The following is a 27,096-nucleotide window of genomic DNA, read 5'->3' as shown; positions in this document are numbered from 1 at the left end:
CCAGCAAGGGGGGTTGGGCAGGTTTGAGAGGCTGGTGGGCGGGAGGGGGGAGGGCATGGGAGTACAATCTTGCGGGGGTTGCATCTGATGAGCAGTGCACCAACAAGGAGGTAACCCCTCCTTCCTGCCCGACAGCAGCACGCACAGTAAAAGCTGCTGGGCTGTCCACCTTGTCTCTGCCTTTCCCTGACGGATGATGGGGAGGGGCGGAAGGAGGAGGCTGTAAAATCCAACTCTATGATTTTAGCAGCAGTCCGATCAGCTTGATGGTGCCTCGATAATGAATATTTAACAAAATAAGCTTCCTGAATCATCAAAAATAAAGCCCTCCATCATTGCCAAGTTCTTCTCTCTCATCCAAGCAGCAGGAAATAGGCACATGGATACGAATATTTCATATTTATTTTATTATTCATTCATAGGATGTGGGCGTCGCTGACCAGGCCAGCATTTATTGCCCATCCCTAATTGCCCTTGAGAATGTGGTGGTGAGCTGCCTTCTTGAACCACTGCAATCCATGAGCTGTAGGTACATCCACAGTGCTGTTAGGGAGAGAGTTCCAGGATTTTGACCCAGCAACAGTGAAGGAATGGTAATATATTTCCAAGTCAGGATGGTCAGTGGTTTCGAGGGGAACTTCCAGTTGATGGTATTCCCAGGTTTCTGCTGCCCTTGTCCTTCGAGATGGTAGTGATCGTGGGTTTGAAAGGTGCCATCTAAGGAAGCTTGGTGAGTTCCTGCAGTGCATCTTATAGATGGTACACACTGTTGTCACTGTTTGTCAGTGGTGGAGGGAGTGAATGTTTGTGGGTGGGGTGCCAATTAAGTGGGCTGCTTTGTATTGGATGGTGTCTAGCTTCTTGAGTGTTGTTGGAGCTGTACTCATCCAGGAAAGTGGAGGGAAGGTGGAGAGTACTACATCACACTCCTGACCTGTGTCTTGTAGACGGTGGACAGGCTTTGGGGAGTCAGGAGGTGAGCTACTCACCACAGGATTCCTAGCCTCTGATCTGTTCTTGTAGCCACAGTATTTATATGGCTAGTCCAGTTCATTTTCTAGTCAATGGTAAACCCCAGGATGTTGATAGTGGGGGATTCAGTGATGGTAATGCCATTGAATATCAAGGGTCAATGGTTAGATTCTCTCTTGTTGGAGATGGTCATTGCCTGGTACTTGTGTGGCGTGAATGTTACTTGCCACCTGTCAGCCTAAGCCTGGATATTGTCCAGGGTTTTTGCTGCATTTGGACATGGACCGCTTCAGTATCTTAGGAGTCACAAATGGCACGGAACGTTGTACAATCAACGAACATTATCAGCGAACATCCCCATTTAGCCTACTCCATGCCAAGTTTCTTTTGTGCCTTTTTCATGGGAGACTAACTGAATAGCATAGGTATCTCAATAGAGACATATCAGTGCTAATAAAATGGCCTACTCCAGTTATTTCACATGAAGTTACAGCACTCCTTAGGTGTCCTCAATGTGTTGTCATCATCAAGCCTATATCAAGCAGTACTTTAACCTTGTATTGATCTTCACTAGTTAGTGAATCAAAATAACATTTCAACCAGTCTGTTCCACATACTGTCAAAGAACAAGCACCAGCTAGTACTGCATCATTAAAAGGAGTCCATGACTAACAATGGACCAAAGCTTCATGTGACCAGAGTTATTTATCTGAACTCATCGTTATCTTAATTTTAATCTTCTTCTTTAGAATTCTCTTTATCAAGCATCACTTTGAGAGCTCTGCCTTTTCATTTTGGGTGCGTCACTGCATTATGATACTTTAAATCACACCTGAAGCATCGATTAACTGTTCCTCGGGCATTCCTGGGATTCATTCATGCATGATTGCTGTTCCAATTTTGTCTCCTGCTGGAATAGCCAGATCTGTTAAAAGTACTTTCTTCTTCATTCTACCTGCTGGTAATCCTTCCATTGTATTGATTCCTGCATTTTGTATCTGGATTATTTTGAAATTTGGCAATCATTGAGTCCTTCCATTTTTTGTGTCACTGCAGAATGTCTGATTTGTCCTATGAAGACTGAGAGAAATGACCGTTTCCCCAGGTTTTTTTTTAAAAAAGACAATAGACATCTAATCCAATAGTCATCTTCTCCAAGCACCAATTAGAACCAGTCACCTGTCCATTTAAGACCCCTGAGCACATTCCAGTAATTTAAATGCTAACACCAATTCAGAGATCCCCAAATTGAATTTTGTCAATATTTTTTACAATATGGTAAAGTCCAGGATGTAGTCTTTCATGGAATGACCTTCTGTTTTTCCAAAATCGATCAAATGCTACCATGTCTCAGGCACTTAACAGATCATCTTTCTTGTAGATTTCATCAAGGAACTCTAATACAGGCACAGACCTTCATCACTATCCAACTGATGGGCATTCATCTCATACTTTACTTCTGATTTTACTTCTTGTAGAAAGTGATAACACTAAGGCTAGACCTTGTTTTCTCTTTGGTAGGGTCATAACCTGTGTCCACATATCCACTTCATTCTTCCACTGGTCACATGGTTCAGACTCCAAAAACATTGAAAGGTAAACATATGTTGACAATTTCCAGTTGCTTCCTGCCATTTCCCAAACTGATTACTAACATTTTAGTTTTGTGTCTGATTTTTTTTTTCTTCAGTTTCCAACCTTCATCTTTCGGCAACTATCCTCTGCTACCATAATCCAGAAATCCTGGTGGTGAAGAATAGAACTGCAGCCAATCTTTACATACTTTAATCAGCATTTATTTACAGAGATACACATTACAAACATACACTTCCTAACCCAACCACCACAGTTTCAATCTGTTCTTGCTTATAGGAAGACAAGTACATTCCCATTTAATTAGCACAGCTTGTAGGAAATGAAACACATTTAATACACAATTAAGGCAGATTACCATTGATTCCACGAGATGCTACCTTCTAGAGGAGACTCTTGTGCGGTACCTGTATCAAAAACTTTTTGAAAGTTCAAGTAAACAGTTTATCTGATTACCCTAATCTACTATTCTGGTGAATTCTAAAAATGTAACAAATACGATTTTCTTTTCTGGAAGCTATGTTGGATGTCCCTGATAACAATTTCTCTATCTAAGTGATCATATGGAGCATAATTAAGGATACCTTGGATCACCTTATCTAGGCCTGACTGAAGCTAAACCAATAGCCCTACAGTTATTCATTTAAAATTTATTTTTGAATTGGAATTAGGTGGCATTCTTTAATCTGAGGGAACAGTTCCTGGGCTTAAGCAAAAATCGCAGCTTGCAATTAACATGTCAATTATTTTGGCAACCTTTTTTTAAATGTGCATTAATCAGAGAAGTTAAGCAGAGAAATAACACCAGGTTTCAAAAATAATGCCAAGGAACTTGCATATTCATTAGTTTGCTGTTAATGGCACGAAGTCCAGAGCCAGAATCTTCCGTTTGGCGTGCGGGGGGTGGGCCCCATGTGCCGACGTGTAAAATGACACATGGCGACATTGGGCATGTCCCCCGACATCACTGAGCATCAATCCGATCTTCAGTTCGGTGGGCACGCAGCCGACTCTGGTGTGCGCCTGCCGAACCGTCAAAGGCCTGTTAAGGCCATTAATTACCTAATTGATTGCCCGGGCTGCCCGTCGAACCTTAAGGTTGGTGGGCAGGCGAAGAGCCCAGGCGGCCTTCGCATTTGTCATGAAACCTCATCCATGGGCGGGATGAGGTTTCATGAAGAGTTTATAAATGAAATAATATTTTTTATTAAAATACATAAACATGTCCCAGTTCATGTGACACTGTCACATGAGGGGACATGTCTGAGTAATTTTTTTTCTTTTTTGCAATGTTTTATTATTAAATTAATCTCCCTGAGGAAATCCATGCCTCAGGGAGATTTCTGCGCTCTTTCACGCACAGGCCCCGACTCTCCCTCTTCCCCCCGCCCGCACAAGTAGTGCTGAGCGCTTCCGGGTGCGCGTCACGCTGGGCGGGCCTTAATTGGCCCACCCACACAAAATGCCAGTGCGCAGCCAATCATGGTCGGTGATCGGCTCCGTGCCCTCCCATGCCCACTCCCGAACCGCCTGCCCAACGGGGAGAAAATTCTCTCCCAGTAGTGCTTGTGTTCTGCTTCTTCACTGCAAAGTTTAAGTCAGTGCCAAAATGTGCAAGACCTTACTCTGAGACACACATTAGTCCCAAAGAACGAGGAAGGAAAGATTGTTTGCTTTCACCCAGTTTCTCCAGGTACAATTTAAGGCTTTAATATCCTTGCTCACTGATGCTCAGTTTGGGTTCCACCATTTAGATGTAAATATAGGAGGTATGATCATTAAGTTCAGATGAGGAGTATGTAAGATAATGTTATGACCAGGTTAGGAGGGGTGAGCTGACTCCTCTCTTTGTCTCACTCCTGGCTTGGTTATTACAGTGTTTGAATTTTAACAGAAATGTGATATTGCCAATTCAATATGTATCTAACTGTGTATAGCTCAGTGTAAGAAGCAAACCAGCCAGATTCCTTGAGTTAACAAGTTAGGAGTTAGTTTTATTACTCAAACTCACTCAGGTAAAGACAGAAATTATTATCAAAAAGGTTTAAAAATGTACGAATACATCCAACTTTCCACCAGTGCAAAAACACACAATTTCCCCAGGCTTGAACAAAATGAAACTTTACAGTGTATCACATGTTAAAGCTTGGCCAAGTTAAAAAAAAAAGGTCAATTCAGAAAAATTATTCACGGATTCTCCGCATGCTTTTCCACAGCTAGTGAGTTACTTTCCACGGTGGCTGCTGGTACTTTGGTTTCTCAGTAAAGCAGTCGCTCTTCAGTTGTGGCTGGTTCTCTTTTCACTTGAGGACAGTGGTGTTGAGCTGGAATCCTTCTTTAAGAACTCTTGGTTTGCAGCAACGAGATCTTCTGGTGGGTTTTCAAACCACAAACAGGGCTCAGCTTTGTTGAGAGAGTTTTCAGCAATAGTGAGAAAGGATAAGGGTTTCTCCTATTGTCCTTGTTGCAGTCTCTGTCTGTAAGTTCAAAGCTAGTAGATTTTATACTCAAAAGCTGGGTCACATGACTTCTCACTGGTTTCAAGCTGGGGCTTATCTTAGCCATTGTCTGCGAGAGTTGCATAGACTCTGTCTCCATAAAGTAGCTTTGGCCTTCACAAAACAACTTAGTAGCTGCTGTAGGCCAGTGTCCTTTGATTAGCATAAAATTTCTTTTCAAAAACTTCTAGATATATGTTTATACATATATCCAGCAGATGACTTTACAAATTAATATTCTATTTAGCACATTTTCGTAACAGTAAATAGAATAGATTGGTGGAAAGTATGAAATCTGCAAAAGGTTTTGAAGGACGCCACCACGTCCTTTTGTGAGTCTGCCATTGTCATGGATCTAAAGGTATGAGAGCAAAATATTTTCATCCTACATTTTATAGAGCTGGCGATGAAATTTCTCTTTACAATATTACACAATCAGGATAAAAGTATTATTACAGACAAGAGAGAAATGGATCAGGACTCAACCTGGGATGCCAGTGAATTTTCTGACTGATAATGAAGGGGAATTTGCCAGTGATGTGTATAGAGACATGTGTGAAAACTTAAATACCACAACTCCAAGTCCCTTCAGCAATGGACTCTGAAAGGAATCATATGGTGATCGATTAAATGCTGCATAAATCTTTAGCTGATCAACCAGACTGCAAATTGACAACGCCTTGACATGGGTGGTTCATGCAAAGAATTCACTCTGTTCTGTGCTAGAAGATACTACAATTGGTTCCATTTTTTTGCACATTTAAATGCTTCACATGCAGGGAGACAGGCTTTCATCAGACTGAGGTCTTGGAAAATTTGGAAAACAATGTGGCATCATATTTAAGAAAGCAGAGTGCAAGTACTGCTACTGAGTCCAGAAGTGACTTGAGTCAGAAAACGATCATGTACTGGAGGAAGAGCTTTCAATCGTGCTAGTCCCAGACATAAAAGTGGGAGTAGAAGCTGTAGCTTGAAAATATAAGAAAATGAAATAAAGGCTGCTGTACAGTCTTGTACGGAACTGGGGACAAACATCCTCATGATTGTAAAGTTTTGGTGGCTACCAATAAGTTTGACGATAAGCTACAAGGAGAGGCAAAACAAAGGGAGTTAGACAGTTGGAGAGAGTTTGGAGATAAGGGTAAAGCAGTCTCGTCACATGGGTGGATTTGTACTGAAAAGCCTTTGCAGATGGGGCTAATAAGGCGAAACCAAAGCTAGTAGTTGGGTTTTGAACAGTGACTAGATGATACAGATGTTAGAATGAACTCTCCACAGCAGGAAAAGTAATTTTAAAAATCTTTTCAGCTCCTTTGGCCACATATTTGTGGGGGGTGAAGATGAAACGCATAAAAGTTGCATTTTTGCAGGGTTATATTTTTCAGAGAGAAGTGTTTCTAAAATCGCCCAAAGAGGCAGCAAATGCAGAAGGAAAAAATATGTCTAAGGCCTGTCGCTTCCAGAGTACGATACTTTTCAGTTGATCTGCCTTGTTGAAAATAGGTTACGTTCAACTGAAAGCAAATTCTACAATATTTTATTGGTAGCATGAAGGGACACTTTGAGATATCTTCTTGATGCATGGTGATGATTTCTTGGGGTGGTTCTGCAAAATTTGAGAATTCAGTTATTAATAAGATTGGAGTAGAATTTAAAATTGGGAATCTGGCTTGTGAGTGTTTAAATACATAGAGGAGAATTTTCTCCCCCTCGGGTGGGCTGGTCGGGAGTGGGTGTGGGGCTGATCGCCACCTGCGATCGGCTGTGCGCCGCCATTTTACGTGGGTGTGCCAATTAAGGTCCACCCAGCGTGACGCGCGCCTGGTAGCGCTCAGTGCGACTTGTGTGGGTGGGGGGGGGGGGAAGAGAGAGTCAAGGCCTCTGTATACAGGTGGTCAGACGCACGCCCGATGTCACCACGTGTCATTTTATGCGTTGGCGTGCGGAGCCCGCTCCCACATGCTGAACAGAAAATTCTGGCCATAGGTTTAGTTATTAAGCAGAGGAGGCCTGGAATAACTTTAAACCAACAATCCTATTTTAAAAGAGTGTTACTCCCATCTGGTGAATTGTGCTAGGTCATCACAGAAAGAACATATTATATCTAAAGAAGAGACACATCATTTGCGAAACTTGATTGGTCATTTGAATGGGTTGAGCACTCAGACTAGAACAAAAGCTAGTTTTGAGGTGTGGGTGTTAAGTACTATGACGAAATACCCTAAAGTAGAAAATAATTTAAGGGCAAATAGAACATTAAAAATTAAATTTGGATAAATGCACACTTAAGTTCCCATCCTTAGCTAATCCAAAGAACATGAAGCTAATCATTTTTAGCAATGCTTCTCACGCTAATCTTCCTGATGAATATTCTAGTGTAGCTGGTTTCATAATATTTCTACAAAAGCAAATTACTGCAGATGCTGTAAATCTGAAATAAAAACAGAGAATACTCAGCAGCATCAAGCAGCATCTTGAATGGCTGAGTATTTCCAGCATTTTCTGTTTTTATTTCATAATATTTCTGATGGATGAGAATGGACATAATGTCCTTTAGCATGGGTGCCTAGAAAAAGGGTTGTTAAGAACACTCTGACTTACCAAAACACTGGCTTTTGTAGGATTCTATTTGTCAAATATTTTAAGTGAATTTCTGTGCAATGGACATACTGAAGAGAGTATATCCAGTGAATGTTTGCAGATAATTGTTCATTGTGGGACAACGTACACTGTCTGAAAAAAGTGTGAGAAAGGCTTACATATTTACCTTAATGGCTTGAAAAAAATGGAGAAAGGAAATCTCCAAAATTAAATGTATGGATGCAATTCATTAACTGTTGAATTGTTTTACTAAATGCTTGTACAAGGAAATTGTTGGGGGTCCTGGAAGGGGCGTCTCGCAGTGTAATGCTTTGTGCAAAATATGAAAGTTCTTTGATTTAATCTGTTTTGAAATGTTGGTTTACATATAAACTCTATTTTTTATTTAAAGAGAGAGAAGGGAATCTGTTAACTGTATATTAATTATGTTTAATTGCATACAGGTGGTGGGCATGAACTGGGGATTCACTTGTGCACTGATGAACAAGAATGGACTGAAACCATGGTGGCTGAATTAGGAGATGCATGTTTGTAATCTGTACTTCTGTAAATAAATGCTTATAAAAGTGTGTACATATTGGTTCCAGTTCTATCCTTCACCATCATGCTTTCTGGATTATAACAATCTGCTGCAAAGGATTGAAAATTGCCTGAATGTCCATCAGCAGAAAGTTGTAAATGCATTTCGATTTTTTGTTATCCAATCATAGGATATGGGCATTGTTGGCAAAGCCAGCATTTACTGCCCATCTGTAATTGCCCTTAATGTTGGTGAGCTGCCTTCCTGAATACAACCGAGTAGCTTGCTAAGCCATTATAAAGGGCATTTAAGAGTCAGCCACTTTGCTGTGGGACTGAAAGGACAGGCAGTAAGGGGAGCAGATTTCCTTCCCTAAAAGGACATTAGTTAGCTAGATAGGTTTTTACAACAATCTAGTACTTGTATGGTCACCGATATTGATTTTTATTCAGAATTTATTTAATTAATTGATTTAAATTCCCCAGTTGCTATGGTGGACTTTGAACTCATGTCCCTGAATCATCAATAATAAAAGCAGAAAATAGTGGAAATGCTCAGCACGTCTGACAGCATTTGTGGAAAGAGAAACAGTGGTAATGTTTAAGGTCTGTGACTTTTCACCAAGTCTGATCTCTGGATCAACCAGAACCATAACCACTATGGTGGTTATAACATCTGCTTGGATCCGCTTGGTTATCAATGGTGTCTCATAAGGATTTGTGATAGGAGCTTTGCTATTCACTATTTCCATTAATTACCTAGATGTAGGTGTTGGGAGAATTATCAACAAGTTCGTGGCCAGAAACAAGACAAATATGAGTATTAGGATTGTAGAGGATACTCACCTATTCCAAGTAGATTTCAACATGCTGGGGAAATAGACCCGTGTTTGCAAATGAAATTTAACTTAGGAAGGTTTACTGTTAAGCATGTGAGCTAGTAGAATGCTAAATCTACACAGACCCTACAGGGAACAGAATTGAAGACAGTGATAAAAGGTGGTGTGATCTGAGGTGTTATAGGCAATCACTCACTAATATCATGAGCCTAGCAGACAATTCACTGAAACCAATGGATACTATTTTGTGCTTGTACAAGATGCTGATTGGGCTTTAACTGGAAGACTGCACCCAGCTTTGTTCTCAACTCACATGTTGGGAGATAATGTCTTTGGAAAGGGCGCAGGGTGCCACAAGATTAATTTCCAGGCTAAAACATCCAAGTTAGCCATATAGGCTCAACAAGCTGGATTTGTATACTTCAGAAAAGAATCAGGCATGATTTGAAAACAAAATACTGTGGATGCTGGAGATCTGAAATAAAAACAGACAACGCTAGAAAAGCTTATCAGGTCTGGTAGCATTTGTGGAGAGTGTTATGACCAGGAGAGAAGGGGTGAACTGGCTCCCCTCTATTCAACCTCCTTGGCTGGTCACAATAAAGGTTTAAGTTTATTTTTTATGAGGGTATGCCTTTCCCAAATCAGAATGTATTAACTATTTAAGCTGTGATCAATAAAGAGTCAATCAAACAAGGTTTTCTTGAGTCAAAGAAACAGCAAATTTAACAACTACTAAACCCAAGGAAAATAATAAAAATGCAACATCAAGCATTTGGCCCTCATGCAGTCATTCAGGCCCACACACCTCGGAAATAAGGGGAGTTAGAGCCCAGTAAAAAAAATTAAAAGAATATGTGGTTAAGTGTCTTTTGATTGTCCTTGAAATGTAGATTTTTAAATAATGCGGCCAATTTAGGTTAGCTGGTTTCTTTGATGTGGTAAGATGTTGCAATTATTACAAGATCTTGGTTCACTCGTAGGTTTCAGGTAGAGTCAGCTTCTCGAACCAGGCAACACTCTTATTCCAAAAGAGAGACAGAGAGAGTAGCCTTCAGTCTGTTTCCTCTGTTGAAAAGTTTCTTGATACTGCCTGTGTCATTTGCAATCTCTCTCTAGTGGCTGGGCGGCCTTGCCTCGGAACACTTCACCCAGTATGTACCTCCAAGAAGTTTTGGATGTGTCTGTCTATAGTAGCGATTGTTTCAATATCCAATACTTTGCAATTTTAATGTCCCGTCCTTAGACAGTTACAAATTTCGATGAGTGTCTGGATTATAGGGAATATCTCTCTTCACACTCCCCTGCAGGTGATCTGTTTATTTCTCACCTTTTATCTTGGAATTTCGCCTTGCATTTTTAAGCAGTTTGTTCTGCCTCAGTTCAAGTTGCAAAATTTCTAGTCAGTTGGAATTTGAAAAATCATATTTTCAAAAATAAAGGGGCATAACCTCATGACAAGAGAGGAACAATTGTCATGAGGCTGAGTTAACGCTTCGAGTCCAATATGACACTTCTTCTGAAAAAGAGTCATGTTGAAATAGAAACTCTAGTTAACTCTATTTCTCTCTCTGCAGATGCTGCCAGTCCTGCTGAGTATTTCCAGCACTTTCTGTTTTTAATTCAGGCATGATTTGATTGAGGTTTATAAAATAATGACGGTATAAGATGGTATTCATTCGAACCAATCAATTCAACTGGATAGGTTGGAGAAGACCAGGGGTCATGTTGACAAGCTATTTTAAGGCAAAACTTGGAGGTAGACAGCTATTCTTTCCCCAGGGAATAATGAACCTTTGGAACAGGTTGCTGACTTGCATTCCAAAACCTAAGTAACTGTAGGCCTGTTACTTTGGCAAAAAAAAGATATCTAGTGTGATACCGGCTAATTTAAAAAAGTGAATCTTCACCTTCTATGATTAGGGCTGGGTAAGACCTTGCTCTTAAAAGCACTTGCACAGGCTCCTCTTCCAACTGCAGGGCCCCTTCTACCAACCTCTGAGTGCTGATGCTGACATTCAACAGACAACCCCTGCACCCCAGTGTTCTTACAGTGCAAATGCCAAAGTCTGTGATTCTCTCTCTTGAATTTTGTTTCCAGACATCTTCTGCAGTTGGCACATGAAAAACAACGGAGAGGTCAGAATGTAGCGCAGTGCATCTGAGTTTTTTCTGCCAGTCCCTGTGCACAATTTGTTGGGAACTCAGTAGGGTTGGAGGTCTAAACCTACCTCGATACAAACATTGAGTCTGTCACCTGTTACCTGTCTCACACCCATCCACACACACACACACACAAACACATACACACCCCTACCAGCTCTTTTCAAATTTAGCTGGCAGTTTAAAATCACAATTGAAGATTATTTATGAGCCAAAGCAGTTTTAATTCGAGAGTGCATTGGAACCTTGACAAACAACAATGTTTGTGTGTACATTTAGCATTCCACCAGCCCACATGTATTGCACTACAATGTGCCCACGGCATGAAAAGGCCTTCAGGTCCATATGTGCCCGTCACCCTCCAACCAGGTCTGGCAGCCAATTCAGGAATCTTCTGTCTGAGCTCAAATATGAAAAGGTTCCAACACACTAATTAATTTCCAGAATAATTTATTCTTGTCTTCCACTTGCTGTGATCATATGATTTTCAAGAAATCTGATCCAATTTTCCAGAAATGTTCTTGAAGGACGAAAGAATCACTCTTCCAGAATCCTGTTTCACAAGTCAATTACCCTCTGGAAAAAGTACAATTTCTGGACATCCAATCTCACCAGTTTCCTTAGTTTGTATGGGAAGCTCCTGATTTTACCTGCTATTCATTCTTTCGAGCAACTGTCAGCCAATTTGCTCTCAGGGGGCTGAATTCTCCGGTCGGCGAGCGGAGGCAACCTGTGCGTCATTTAGATTTCCAGTTCGGCGGGCACACGGCCGACTCGGCTGCGCACCCGCCAAACTATCAAAGGCCTATTAAGGCCTGTTAAAAACTATTTTAAGCAATTAAATGAGCTGCCCATCCAACCTTAAGGTTGGTGGGCAGGCGAAGAACCCAGGTGGACTTTGCATATTTCATGAAACTTCATCCACGCGCGGGATGAGGTTTCATGAAGTGTTTTAAAATTCAATAAAAATTTTTAAAATAATTCTTTGACATGTTCCAGCTCATGTGACAGTCACAGAGGGGACATGTTTTATAAGTTTTTAATTATTTTATTTCAGTTCTTAAAAATCAAACTGATCTCCCTGAGGCACAGAGGTGCCTCAGGAAGATCTGCGCTCTTCCGGCCCCGACTCAGGGAATCCCCCCACCCCCCACCCCCCGCACCAGCACAGGGAACGCTCAGCGATTCCAGGCGCACGTCACGCTGGGCGGGCCTTAATTGGCCCGCCCACATAAAATGGCGGTGTGGTCCTGATTGGGGGCGCCAGTCGGGTTCGCGCCCACCCCCGCCTCCGTACAACCCCCCAATTGGGGGGATAATTGTTTCCATGATGTTCATACCGATAATAATCTAGATACAAGAGTGCATATATAAATGGGATTGCTACACAATAACCTGTCCATTTACTGTATTTGCTCAAGGAGCTTGTTATCATATCTATTGCACTTATTATATTACCATTATATAGCCTATTGTTCATCTTTGATCCAATAAATTGACTTGTTAATCGCTAAAACCAGGACTGAGGTTGTTATATTCTAGTGCTTTACGACGATGTAAAGAGAAGTTCCAGTGAAGATATACCACGTCTTTAGAAAGTGCTTTTAACATAATAAAATGTCTCAAGGTGCTTCACGGGAGCTTTATAAAGCCAAATTTGACACCAGGCCAAATAAAGCAATTTAGGGCAGATGACTAAAAGGTTGGTTAAAGAGGTAGGTTTTAACTAGTGCTTTAAAAGGAGGAAGGAGAGGCAAAGAGATGGAGCAGTGTAGGAGGTAATTCCAGAGCTTGGGGGCCTAAGCAGCTGAAAGCACAGCTACTAATTGTGGAGCAATTAAAATTGGGGATACTCAAAGGCCAGAATTAGATGAATGCAGATATTGCAGAGATTTGTGGGGCTGGAGGAGATTACAAAGAAAAGGAGGGATTTAAAAACAAGGTGGTGATTAACTGGGAGTGAATACAGGTCAGCAAGCACAGGGGTGATAGTGAATAGAACTTGGTGCAAGTTAAGCATACAGGCAGAGTTTTGGATGACTTCAAGATTACAGAGGGTAGAATGTGGGAGCCAGCCAAGAATGTGTTGGAATAGTTTAAACTAGAGGTAACAAAGGCACGGGTGAGGGTTTCAGTAGCAGATGAGCTGAAGCAGGATCAATACTGTAGCTAAGGCAATTTACAGGAAAGATTTTCTGTTTGTTACTCTGCGCTTGCTATTGGAAATTTGTCTAGATATAACTGGAAACATTTATGATACTTTTGACCAATACAATGATAAAATACACCTATGGGGAACTAATAATATAGAAGCTGTTGTATCCAAGATAAGAAGGCAATCAAAACCCAAATTGCATGAATGCCCTCTACAGATGAATATTCTGCTATACTGCTTAGGCTCACACTGAAAAATGGACCTTTTCTTGCAAGATACTAGAAAATTGGAGGCACCCACTGAAGCAGTTTCATCGCATTTGCTATCCTTACTGTATTTTTGAAGCACTGTAGATACGTTTTCAGAAATCCATTCTGGACAATTGGCCGACAAAGCCATCTCCACGATGATTTCAACCTTACAATGATCTTGTTTGAAAAAGATCCTAGCCAGAATTGTTCATTTATAAAACAGCAAGCAGCCCATTAAGAATTCAGATAGTAAGTCAGCTTCCATTTATTTCCTTCTCCTATTTATGTTAGTAATTTGCCCCATTTTTCATCTGCATGTTTTGACGTTCAACTCTATCAGCTAAGATTGCATTTCCTTGTAAGCAGTGTTGCACAACTGTGATCAGTAGAAGTAAAACAGAACTTCTTTGCAATGATTTTTCACTCAAAAATAGCACATCACCTCAGTGCAGACAATCATTTATTGTTTTTAAGCTATCAAGCAGGTGCTACTGTGCTAATATTGGGGGGGGGAAGATCCAACCAGAAACATTTGTGATATAGTGTAACGGTGCAGCACTTCTAGATGAGTCTTTTGTAACATATTCTCATGTAATATTAGTTATATTTACGAAAGAAAATCATTGGCACATCAAAGCTGTAGTGAGGTTATACATAAATTCAAGTATTTCTTTTTGTATTGTGCTCCACTCATTCTTGATAGAAACAAGTTTCATGAATGCTTTTGAATTGGAGTCAACATAACATGCATCAAATCAGGTCAACCCCAATTACATGCACAAGTCCAATTCCCCCTCCAATCTCCTAAATTGCCCCAGGCCAGGTAAGCTTACATCAGTTATTATGTTTATCATTTAAACCAGTGATTCTTCAAGCTTTTCTCGACAGAGGTATCTGCAAATGTTGACACACTTCCAAGGACCTCCTATCCTAACTTCTGAAAGACAGTGTCAGCTACACAAAAGAAAACGGTGAAAACACTGCAAGAAGAAATGTGTGCACTTTTGTTTTACTAGCAATAGAAATAAGGAAGTGAAGATTAGAAAAAAAATTGCCAAGAAAAGGTGCAGGTTACACCCAGCCCAAGGCAGACAAGGTAGATTGCAAGGGATCTTCTTGAAGACTCTGGAGAGTCCATGGGCCTTGGTTAAAAACCCTATTATGTGCATAACCAGGCAAACAGTTCAGATTTCAGTTAAATTGCTGATCATATATGTGCAGACTGGTGTGCCTATACAAGCAATGCAACAGAACTCCGGGTTTGAAAGAAAACTGGGTTAACTTTTAAATATGACACAATGGGTATGAATACTCTAATACAGTTGTCAAACAACAGGAGGCAAAAGAGACTAATATTCAATCATTACCAGCATAGCCTACTGCAGAACGTTTAATCAAATCTAGAATGAAAACAAAAAAGTGACGCACTTGCCAAATATGCTTGGCGTAGAGCAGCAATAAAACTGATAACTCATTGAAATTGATATTTATTATTCGATGTATCCACATTCTCTTCTATAAGGAACTCTGATCTCTCCTTCTAACTTCACCAGAGCAGTAGTGCAAGCTACAGATTTTCCATCTCCATTTACACCAGCAACCAACACCAGCTTTCCCTCCCCCCCACAAAAATTTATGCCTTACTGTCAGATATTCTTCTAAGTTTCACTTAGATGTTGTGGAGGAAAAGGAAGGAGCATACAATCTAGGTACATGCAAGCATTCAGCAGATTTTAATGGCAGAATTCTGTGAATTGGAGTGGGTTACTCCTACTGGTTACAAATAGATACTCTTAAAATTCAAGCTCTGAATTGCTATTCCCATTATGATTTCCTTAGACCACAACTATGAATAAAATATAGATTTTTTCAGACTTAGCATATACATACTTCTTAGCATACTTCTCAATCAATAAGGAAAGAAAAGATACAAATTGGGATTAAAAACACACAAAATCAAGATAGTTAATGTTCCAAATTTGCAGTAATCTTAAAATGGAGAATGATAATAATTAAATTCCTATTGCTTCATTAGACATACACATCTCCAAATCGTAGTTGTAAAACTAATATTTCCATGTTTGGTTAACCTGAAAAATGCTTGTACTTACAACCAGGCCACTTTCAGTTTAGAAAATGCTCCACAAGTAAGGCATTACCAATTTCTTTTCTAATGATTGTCTGAAAGCTCACACAAAATTATTTTCCCATATGACCAAACAAGAAATAACTGGTTGTCCTATCAAACCATGCTACACTTTGCACATTTAATGCACAGGATGTTGTAATATGCCTAAGGGATAGCAGCATGCCATCACTAGAAAAAAGTGTAATGTGCTTGGCCTGCGAGCAGAACACAGCAAATACAGCTCTGCTGCTAATGTCTTACAACGTAGTCCATATCTTTTGGGGATCCTTTAGCTCTTTTTGTGTTAATCCTGATGTGTTCAGCCTGTGTAGACCTACATTCCCAATTGCTGGGCGAATTTTTATGGCTTGCTTGTCTGAGTCAGATACACCTGCATCAAGATGCCATACCTCTGTACGCTGTTTAAACATTTTGAATTCGGATAGTGGGTCAGTTGTATCCCAATTCAAACTGGGGAATTTTGTGGGCATTTTGACAATATCCCTTTGATCTTCCTCTTTGTTTTATTCAATTTATTGTTCAGCAATTTCCATAATCACCCATTATAATTGCAACCTTCTCCGGTCTGATGATTCTCCCTTGCTCGCTTTCGATCTGAGCCACACCATGGTCACTCGCCTTTCCCAACTGAGCTAACCTGGTGCAGGTCCTCTCGACATGCTGCCCCACTCATGAAACTGACAGGTTATGCGCTGCCATGAGGGATCTCTCTGCTTACCAACTCTTTACTTGAACACTATCTCATTTCGTCCTCCAAGCTTTTCTGTGCAGTTGCCAAAGATGCGGCTTCATTGTGGTCTGACCAAAATATCAAGGGTCATCTCAAGCCATATAGCAGGATCTAAGGCTGTCCACCATGCCACACCTGCACTGAATCTCGCTGCCAGGCTGTTTGACCACTGCTGAACACCAATTCATTACATGCCGCTTGCATCAATACGGTCATGCTCTTGCTTTGTTTCTCCCATATCAGCGATATAGATGCATCCTGGCACAGTACACGTAATGCCGACCATGTGAGCTTGAAAGAGATCCTGGCTAACAGATAGCCTAAAAGGAAGTCAGTGAAAACAGTAGTCTGAATGGGGTATGAAATGTAGTAAGCCCTTGGGACTTCTCTGAGATGTAATGACTAATAGCCATGCTTGGCATTAAACTTTGAGAAGAATTTTGCACCTGCAAACCTTGGATTCAACTATTCTAATATGGGTGTTTTGTAAGGACAACATTTAAAAGCTGCATTTAATCGTCATGGATCGAGGCATACTCACAATGATCCGTCCTTCTTTACAACGCACATAATTTAGCTGCACCAAATCGGTGTGCTCTTGCACTCTTCTAATGATTCTGTCTTTCTCCATTTTGTCTAGTTTGACCTTTCATTTGTCTTGTAAGTGGATGCTGCACTTCAATTAACTCCTCAAGCACCGTACAGTCCTATTGCATCTTGGACAAGATCCCAAATGCAATCAGGAACGACAACAAAGAATGACAATCCCACAGGTCACTGTGAGCAATTAAAGAAACCTCCAGACAAGGGGTGGGATTTTCCAACCCCTCCCACCGTGGGATCTTCCGGTCCCACCAAAGTCAACGGAATGGTTCGCTGCATCCACCACGGGGAAATCCGCCGCGATGGGGCTAGAAAATCCCGGCTAAGGTACCATTACAAGATCTGGGTGTACCAGCAGATCACCTCTACCCTTTAGACATTCAGAGATTCATCACTTCTTTACACTTATGTAACAGTAACTAAACATGAACATGTATTGTAAATAGTTATACTTCTTTGGAAGTGGGTAAAGTATCTTTAGAAAGAAAGGGGATGTTGTAATGTCTCTTTAAGGAATAGTTGCATGCCATCATTAGAAGGAAAGGGTGTCATGGGACCTAGTTTCAGTCTCACTTTGGCCTGTGAGCAGAACACAGCTCTGCTGCTGATGTCTTCAAGTTTTCTACCTTTGTATAATTGTTCCCATCTGCCTAGTTTAAATAAATGAACTCAACGTGTTTACACAACCCCTTATGAGTGATTGGTGCCTTTATATCATTATGAAATCACAACACAGGACATTTAAAACCAATACATTATCTGGATCATTGGTGTTTAACATTAAACTGAAAAATAAAATTAAGCATGATTTTACTCTGACACTAAAGTGCAAGTTCAGCAAGTTTTATACATTGTTAGGTATGGAAGTAAAGTAAGTATGGGTGAAGAACAGGTCAACAAATCAATACCCACTTTGGGTAGATTTTTTTAGGCACAGGAAGAGATTAAAAGCTAGCTATTAGGCTTTAATGAAACTCATTTAAAAGTATTTATGTTCTGTAGATTATTTTAAAAATGAACAAAGGAGGGAGTCGCAAGAATGGGAAGACAAAAGTATTTTTCAATACACTGTTTAATTCTTTTTAACCCTTACAATGCATCAGTTTGAATGTCTGCTGTTTTCTGATGTCAATCTGAAGTGCTTTACAGTTGATGAAGTAAGATAAAATTTGAGTTTTCATTCAGTACGTCTTTATATTAAATAATTTGACTTGAAAAACTCGTTGTTTTTCAATTCCTTTCCAGGGAATGTCAGACACTGGGTCCAAGTATAATGAACACGATTTAAATATTTATAAAAATTGAAGGACAGCATTTTGGGACAGAGGAAAATATCTCAACACAGCTTTATTTTGAAAATACAGATCATTAACAAATATTCCGCACTTCTACAGTTTTTCTTTGCTTCCAAATCCTTTCCTGTAATCACTAAAAGCCATGCAGTTTATTTAGAAAACTTCTGACATTTGACAGTTAAAAGAGTTATAGTTTTATTTTGTAACCCATTTGGGAGTTACAGCAGCCAAAACGCACTATTACATGTTGAATAAACAAGATAAATTTAAATGAAGAACCTTTCTAGTGAATTCTCGTTTTGATTTTGCCTCCCCACACAAGTAATAAATGCTATTCAGCTTTTACAGATAATCTTAAATGCATTGATGAATGCTCTCGTTCTATAAATACTACCATGACATAAATGGTAACACACCCATAAAACCTGGATCTTCAATCTATTATTTTAATCCATCTAACATTCAGATACAATAACACATCTGTCTGGGATCAAAACTTAAGTAATCTACTAAGAAGACAGCATCATCTCCTTTCTGGCTGAGAGGAAAGGCACCAAAAAGCGGGAATCGAGTCTTGTGGCAGCTTAGCTTCCATATAATTTTCTCAATTGTAAGAGGCATTTTAAAATATTGATTTAATACTATTCTGTGAGTAACTACCTAAAAACATAAATGTATGCATTATTTTAACAGTCTCCAAATAATTAGAACTTTGCTCCTTTACCGAAATGGAAAGTAAAAGTAAAAAAAGTGCTCAGTTCAGAATGATTTACGGTGGAGCTTCCATTATCCATCATAATGGAGGCATCCCCCCTGCTGGTGGATAATAAAATTGGTAGATAATCAAGCATGACCATATTTTGGTCTTAAATGCTACAAGCAAAATGTTTGATATAGGGATAAAGCTAAGTACAATACAAACACATGTAATCTAATATTTCTTGGGTAGTGAGATTTATTTATGAAGAAACTAGGAGCTGGTGGTTCGTGCTGCATGATATCTTATGCAGCGATTTATCTCCTGGAAATTTCTGCTAGATAACATGGAAAACACATAATTGTACTTCAGATAATTAAGGACCCATGTACAGATTTGCTCATAATGCAACTAGTGTATCATTTAAAAATAAACGTAGCATTTTATTCATTCAATAATCAACATGTGATGAATGTGAAAAATATTAGAAAAAAGTAATGTATTCAATGCATAATTTAGAGACATCTTAGAATGTTTGATATTTTAATGTTGTAGATGAGCTACTTGACACTATCAATGTTAAATAAGGCACTTAGCCAACCAAATATACTTTTCTGACTGTCCCATTTTCAACTCCTGAACGCTGAGCTATACACATGTAAGCATTAGTTCCTTTCAAATATGGCATATTCCTGCTCTCTTCACTGTTCTCTGCAACCGCAATGAAGTACAATTATACTGGTAAGCAAAAATGTAATTCGACTGCTTATCATTCTGTTAATGGTATACCACAAAGTTAAAAACAAGCCCTCATCCTATTACTACACAAATTTTAAAATGAAAACGAAGCTGTCCATTGATGCATTCCAAGTTTAAAATTCTAAGCTGGTCATTTCACAAACCAATAACCTGTTTCTTAATTCATTCATGGGAAGTGGACATCACTAGCATTTGTTGCCCATCTCTAATTGCCTTTGAAAAAAAGACTTGCATTTGTATAGCATTTTTCATAACATCCAGATGTCTCAAGGTGCTTTACAGCCAATGAAGTATTTTTCAAGTGTAGTCACTGTTGTAATGCAGGAAACGTGGCAGCCAATTTGCACACAGCAAACTCCCACAAGCAGCAATATGATAATGAACAGATAAATTGTTTTTGTGGAATGCTGATAAAAGGATAAGTATTGGTCAGGATAACTCTCCTTTGAAATAGTGCCATGGGATCTTTTACATTCACCTGAGTAGTCAGATGGGGCCTCAAGTTTAATGTCTCATCCAAAAGGCAGCACCTCTGAATATGCACCACTTGCTCAGTACTGCACTGGAATATCACCCTTGATTTTTGTGCTCAAGCCCTAGAATGGGGCTTGAACCTTGAACATTGTGAACATTGAACAGTGTAAGAATGCTACCAACTGAACCACAACTGATAAGCCTTGAGATGCTGGTGGTGAGCTGTCTTCTTGAGCCATTGCAGTCCATATAGTGTTAGGTACACCCACAGTGCTGTCAGGGACAGGTGTCCAGGATTTTGACCCAGCAATAGTGAAAGAATGCTGATATAGTGCCAAGTCAGGATGGTGTATGACTGAGAGAAACCTGCAGGTGGTGTTCACATCTACTGCCCTTCTCCTTCTAGGCGGTAGAGGTCATAGGGTTGGAAGTTACTGTCGAAATAGGCTTGGTGATCTCCTGCATTGCATCTTGTAGATGGCATACTCTGCTCCAACTGTGTGCTGATGGTGGTGGGGGTTTGGGGTGCTTATCAAGCGGGCTGCTTTGTCCTGGATAGTGTCAACCTTCTCCAGTGTTATTGGAGCTGTATTCATTCAGCCAAGTGTGGAGTATTCCATCACACCTTGACTTGTGTAGATGGTGGACAGGCTATGAGGAGTCAGGAGGTGAGTTACTTGCCACAAAATTCCCAACCTCTGGCCTGCTCTTGTAGCCAGAATTTATGTGGCTTCTCCAGTTGAGTTTCAGGTCAATGATAACCCCAGGGTGTTGATTGCTGGAATTTGGCAATGGCAATGTCATTGAACATCAAGGGGAATTGGAAATGGTCACTGCTTGGCACTTGTGTGCTGTGAATGTCGCGTACCACTGCCCAAGCCTGAATGTTGCCCAGGTCTTGCTGCCTTGTGGCTGCGAACTGCTTCAGCTTCTGAGGAAATGTGAATGATAGTGAACTGGACAATCACAGAATACAAGCTGCTGATTTATCCTGAACAGATCTAAAATGTTATGCTTTATTTGAAACACAAGCACATTATCACAAAAATAGATACAAACAATTGTTTTATCTCTCACAATTTCAATACTACAAGGTGCACCACCTAGAGGCATAACTAAGAAATAGTCAAACCCAGTGCATCTATAGCAATAGGTTCAATTATTCGATATTCACTCCTGCACTGTTCTCACTAGTTAGCTTCCTATATCTCCTAAGTCAACCAATGTAAATCTTATTTTGAGATATAAAATCCGACCAGCCTGCAAGTTATTAATTAACCTGATATAAAATACAATATGTTCTAGAGCCAAATTCCCTTGGTTCACAGTTTTCTAAGCTAAGTTTGAAGCTTTCAACAATAAAAAAGTTACATCCACTAAGCCACAGCTCAAGTAAGAGCAAGTCCATACTAGAGAACAGACTGCTTTGTCTCAACCACCTCCATCATTGTCCATAATAAAAAGCTCAGTAGCCTCAGATTCTGGCTGTAAGCTTTTAAGAGCAATTCACCAAAGAAGAAGAGTCATTTTGACTCGAAACGTTAACTCTGTTTCTCTCTCCATAGATGCTGCTGAGTTTTTCCAGCAGTTTCTGTTTTATTTCAGATTTCCAGCATGTGCAGAATTTTGCTTTTATCAACCAAAAAAAAAATTGTTAAGCCACCCCGTTAAATGCATACCCAGCTTAATACCAGAGAGGAAGATGACCTACACGCATGTTCAACAATTTCCTGTAGCACTTCAGATTTCTGAGTATCCACTTTGAGGTTCAACTCCCTCACATTCAATTGATTCAACAGTTGCTTTAAACAGTTTAAACAAAGTTTCTGGCCAAACCATGAAAGATTTTTAAAAAATTATATACTCTTTTTTGGTTCAAAGTGAAGGCCATGATACTACTATTCATTAGGCTCATTCAAGCTAATATTCAAAATCAAAACCAGCTTAACAATTTAAATACTTAATGAATTGGATTAGATTTGTTGACATCTGCCATTAGTTAGATTTGCCCCCGCACATTTCAGCTCAAAACTGTCTTTCTAATAAGTCGCTCAAAAAGTGTGATCTGATAACGATGCAGCAAGGGAAATAGGGCTATCTCCTTTACCGATGGGGTTTAAAAATTTGGAAATGAACACAGGGAGGACCATGAAGGAGGGTGAATTTCATGTCATACCAGGTAGAGAAAGAAAGAGGGGAAGAAAGATTGGGTTTAAGAGAGCATGAGAAAATCAGGAGACAGAAAGGACAACTAAGGGAAAAATGAATTTTAAATCTGACATTTTAGAAATTGCCCCGGAAAATTCAAAGCCTGAAGAAATGCATTTCTGCACTCGTAATGGTTAATGTACGCTGCCAGCGAGGTTGATTGGCAGCCATTAACAATTACTGCATCATTAAAAGGGTACATTTACACTTCTAATGACAAAACTTGAGTTTCTGGAGCGAGTTTAATGGGCAAATACAGCCAGTTCCTAGAAAAAGGGGGCGAGGCCAAGGACAATGCTAACAACAGATAATCTGAATTTGGACAGTAACATTTGAATATGCAGATTTAACCACACATCTATTCCTCGTCTGAAGTTGTAGTACCATTTATCCATAAATAACAATGAATTCCAATAGTCTTGCCATTATTTTGACAGCGATTTCAGGCCCATAGTTGTTTGGTCCCATGCAGCTGCTTTATTATAAAGAGCAGAATTGTTAGCTGGGGTGAGGCCATTTCTTTCAAAAAAACTTGTAACACTGAATCTTGAAGAGTTCCATTATTTTCTACTGGAAGCTTCTTTACATTTTTTACATAGTGCGGTAAGTCAATAGAATGTGTTTATTAATTCAAGGAACAATTCCTTGCAACATGAGTGAAACCACCCAGGTGTGAAAATCAAATTTTATATTTTACTTTATGTCTTATCTATGCATTATAATTGAATATAATGGTTATTTGGCAATAGTTTTATAAATAAAATGTCTATTTTTATTGCCGGAGGGGAGAGAAGAGAGACTTTGATTAACAATGGGCAAGTCGGATTATTTATCGGCAAATAGCAATGAGTTATTTTCAGGTGTAATTCTCACGGTTGCATTAAATTTATATTTAAAACGCAAAACACAAAAATAAGTTGGTTCTGTTATGCATCTTTCACTTCATTATGATGTCCTGAACTACTTCACAACAAATACTTTTTGAAGTATACTCATGATTGTTTCATAATAATCTGTAAGAAACTGTGTGTATCCCCAACAGTTATAGTAAATACAGAAATAAAAGAAAGGCTGATATATAAGAATAAAATAGCCATCGTCGCTAAAGATGACTTTTATTTCAGTTGCAGAGCAATCCAGATTCTAGGCATTCTTAATAATAAACAACTCTAAAGAGCCATAAGCTTGTCCTTTTGCATAGTGTTGTTGCTCCTTTACTTCCTTGTCCATTCCCACCCCCTTCGATCTTCAGACCATCTATTCCATTGATTGCACCAAAATGAACAAATTTAGACTTTTAAGAACATTCTGCAAATCAGAAAAAAGTAGTGGAAAATATACCCTTGGACTGACTCTCTTAAAAATATTATGAATGCGTAAAAAATATTTTATATTGTACATTTTGAAACAGCAGCACATTTAGATGTATGGATGTGGGGGAAGTACTTGAACAGCATGAAATTTAAACCTGGTATATGACCGTGGAGAAATACATTTTGATACAATAGGAGTGATCATCTCAGCGACATAAAACCTAAGAAGCATTCAGCATTATTTGAAGAATGCAAAATTCCCAAATGCAGAAAAACACCATTCTTTTAAGCATGCCAAGCGGACTAATGATGTGGAATGTGCGCTTTCAGGACAAATTAGGTTTTTCTTTTTACCTTATGGAGGTGCAGTAGCTCCATAGAATTCAGTTTCAGCCTGCTTTTATTTTAGCAAATCAGAGCTTTTATAGATTGTAACATTCATGGTAATGTTTAAAATACAGGCTTTCCTTATAACTTTGACCTAGATGACAATATATCTCAAGAAGAGAATGCATTATTATAGTTAAATCGAATAAGTTGTGCTATTAATTGGCTATTAAACTAGCCAATATTTTTATTTAGCTAGGTAAAGTCTTATTTGATATCAAAATTAATTACAAATCACCTTGGTTTATGAATTACTCGTTTAAGAATCTGTAAATTGAACTTCAAAATAAATAAAAGGCAGAAAAATTAGACCACGTCTGTCATAGCACCATAAGGACAGTCAATCTCATTCACTGCAAAGCTGACTTCAGCTAGTTTAAGAAAGAGTACTTACCATAAATGATGGGTTGCTGGCAGTCATTGAGCAGCCAAACACATTAACTAACAGTGTATATTTTTTAAAAGTTGAATTAGCACCAAGGAAATATTACACATTGATTACAAGTCAGTAACTTTATTTCAGGTTAGAATAAAATAATTAACTGTCCCCAATTGTCAGTTATTGGGTGACAGGTCTTTTGATACCTACATGGGAAATCATTGAACTAAAGCTATCTAATCAATCACAAGGGAAATAATACATGGATAGCATTTGCAGTAAGCCACATTTTCAGTTTGCCAAACACAGTTAAAACTCAGCCACTTGGTTTTTTTTTTGGAGGTTCAATGTTTATGCTGCAAGGACATGGGAGTGACACTGCTGGAGAGAGCTGAGTAATATTGTACAGTGTTAAGCCTGGTTTACAATACAGCAGCCCATACAGTACAGCATTGAGAAGATGTGAAATACCACAGAGGTCAACCATCACAATTAGCTTCTAAGTTTAAGCCACAACTTTGATATCAAATAAACCCTTGCAATTTTGTTATAATTGCAGGTGCAAGACCATTTTGCATCTGAAAGTTTTTTTTTTAAAGTCCATGGTCTTAACAAATTCTTCTTCTTTCCTGTTTGAGAGCTGCAGCCAGCAGGGAAAGTCAATTCTAAAGCCAATAGAAAATACTAGGTCTCTTAAATTACTAGGATTTAAATACCTAACAAGTCCAACCATCAACAGCATTTTTATTTTCTTCACTGTGGATTAGATTGCTCCCTCAGCTGGAATAAACTGACTGTCTGACAAAGAGCTTTAATGTATCCTATTTAAAAATAACGCCATCCATTTTTTAAAACAGAGAAGCATAGGCAGCTGTCACAGAATTCAGTTACATCCTAGTTTGCTTCCGACATACCAATACAGTCTTCCTGGCACAATGTCCTCATCATTTAGCGCCTCTGATAACTGCAAACGCCTGAGGAAGGAGAACTTCAAAGCAATTCCTGTGTGTCTGTATTATGTCTCCTAGCAGAACTGCTGACCACATTTTTACAATACGCCCACTTTCAAGAATCGTACTAACTGAATGCCAACAAACAAGATTATCAGCAAGTTAGTAAATCCATGCTGTGAAGAATAATGTAGCCCACAAATTGCACCTTTTGTCCACAACTTGGTCCCTCGTGGATCCGGACATCCTGAAGGAAACAAGATCCTTCTAACTAACTAATGAAAACCTCAAATGATTGGGTAAGTTTCCTATTTGAAGTCATTGCAAACGATTTGTTAAACTGTTTGTATCTTATTATATTAGATGACAGATGCTGGAACAAATCTTTTCAGGGAGGGAAATGTTTCTAAGTTAGTCGGAATCCGTTGTTTTATAGCTGGTTACAAGTCTAACAATGTTGTAACAATTAGGACATTGTTATATGCAAGCCAGAACGTGGACCATAAAAAAACTTCATAAATACACAGACACATATATGCACACAGATTATTGCGACACTATTGTGCAAGTCATATATAAGTTTTGGGATAAAAGCAAACTACTGCGGATGCCGGAAATCTGAAATTAAAAAAAGAGAAAATGCTGGAAACAATCAATAGGTCAGGCAGTGTCAGTCATTAGTTTGGGGACTCCTTCGTTATTTGATGTGGGATTTGTGTAATAATTCAAAGAATACTGATAGCTGGAAGCGGGAGAAATGGAAAATACAAAATCAAGAAATCCGTATAAAAATTTAAGTGACTTCTCGCCTTGTCATCTACTGACGCCCAGAAAATGGGGAAGGGCAACAGGGAAATGGAGAACTATATAAAGAAAGGCTTTAAATTCCTTCCGTGCTAGTTACTGCATAACATCGTCAGACAAAAAAGAAATGTAGATTTCAGAGCTCACTGTACTACCCAACAAGCTGTGTGATGTGGGCGCTGTTCTTCGGAACATCAATCTTCCATTAGGATGGAGACGATGCTCCCTTCGCCTCTTACGTCCTTCTCAATATCTTTTGGTAACGTACTGCTTACCACAACTACTCTTGACAAATCCAAGTAAATGTGTTGGACTGGTAATTTACCTACCAGAATATACCCGGTACCTGGGCTCAACTTAAAATCAAGTGCCTCCACGGTTCTAGCTTTTCTTACTTAGCAAACTTTATTTTGACAACGTTATGAACTGCGACACCAAAAAGCGCTTAATCCATTCCACTGCCCAACATACATCGCTATCGCTTCGGAATGAAGACTGTACTAATAAATCGGAGTCGCCAACTGTATATCGGATTTGTGCATCGTTATTACAAGAGAAAAAGTGAAAACCGGAGATGTCCCTGCACGGCACACAAAGAAAGTCTCAAATATCAAATCAAATATCAAATCGTTCATTCTCCCGGAAATGCACAGAAGAGTATTCTGGTGAATAAAATTCAAGAATTTCCCACGATAAAAATTATACCTTTTGGCTCGCTTCGAAGCAATATATTACTCTCGTTCCTCCTTATTGTGTA

The 27,096-nt window shown here is 39.3% G+C and overlaps 2 protein-coding genes across 3 annotated transcripts in view; one reads left to right on the top strand and one right to left on the bottom strand.

The window, feature by feature from the left end:
- LOC144681722 (receptor-type tyrosine-protein phosphatase gamma-like) overlaps positions 1-27,096 on the bottom strand; it is an 803,078-nt gene that overhangs the window by 774,374 nt on the left and 1,608 nt on the right. The window lies entirely within an intron of this gene.
- Positions 25,707-27,096, top strand: part of fhit (fragile histidine triad diadenosine triphosphatase) — a 1,241,405-nt gene continuing 1,240,015 nt past the window's right edge. The window contains exon 1 of one of the 2 annotated variants that reach the window (XM_078543628.1): positions 25,707-25,834. The gene's annotated coding sequence lies outside the window, so the exon portion shown is untranslated. The remainder of the gene's footprint in view (positions 25,835-27,096) is intronic. The other variant, XM_078543627.1, reaches the window with a different exon arrangement.

The sequence above is a fragment of the Cetorhinus maximus genome, chromosome 6 (assembly GCF_964194155.1).
Source record: "Cetorhinus maximus chromosome 6, sCetMax3.hap1.1, whole genome shotgun sequence".
Taxonomy (NCBI): domain Eukaryota; kingdom Metazoa; phylum Chordata; class Chondrichthyes; order Lamniformes; family Cetorhinidae; genus Cetorhinus; species Cetorhinus maximus.
Note: the sequence above shows the minus strand (reverse complement) of the source record. Positions and strands in the feature narration are given on the sequence as shown.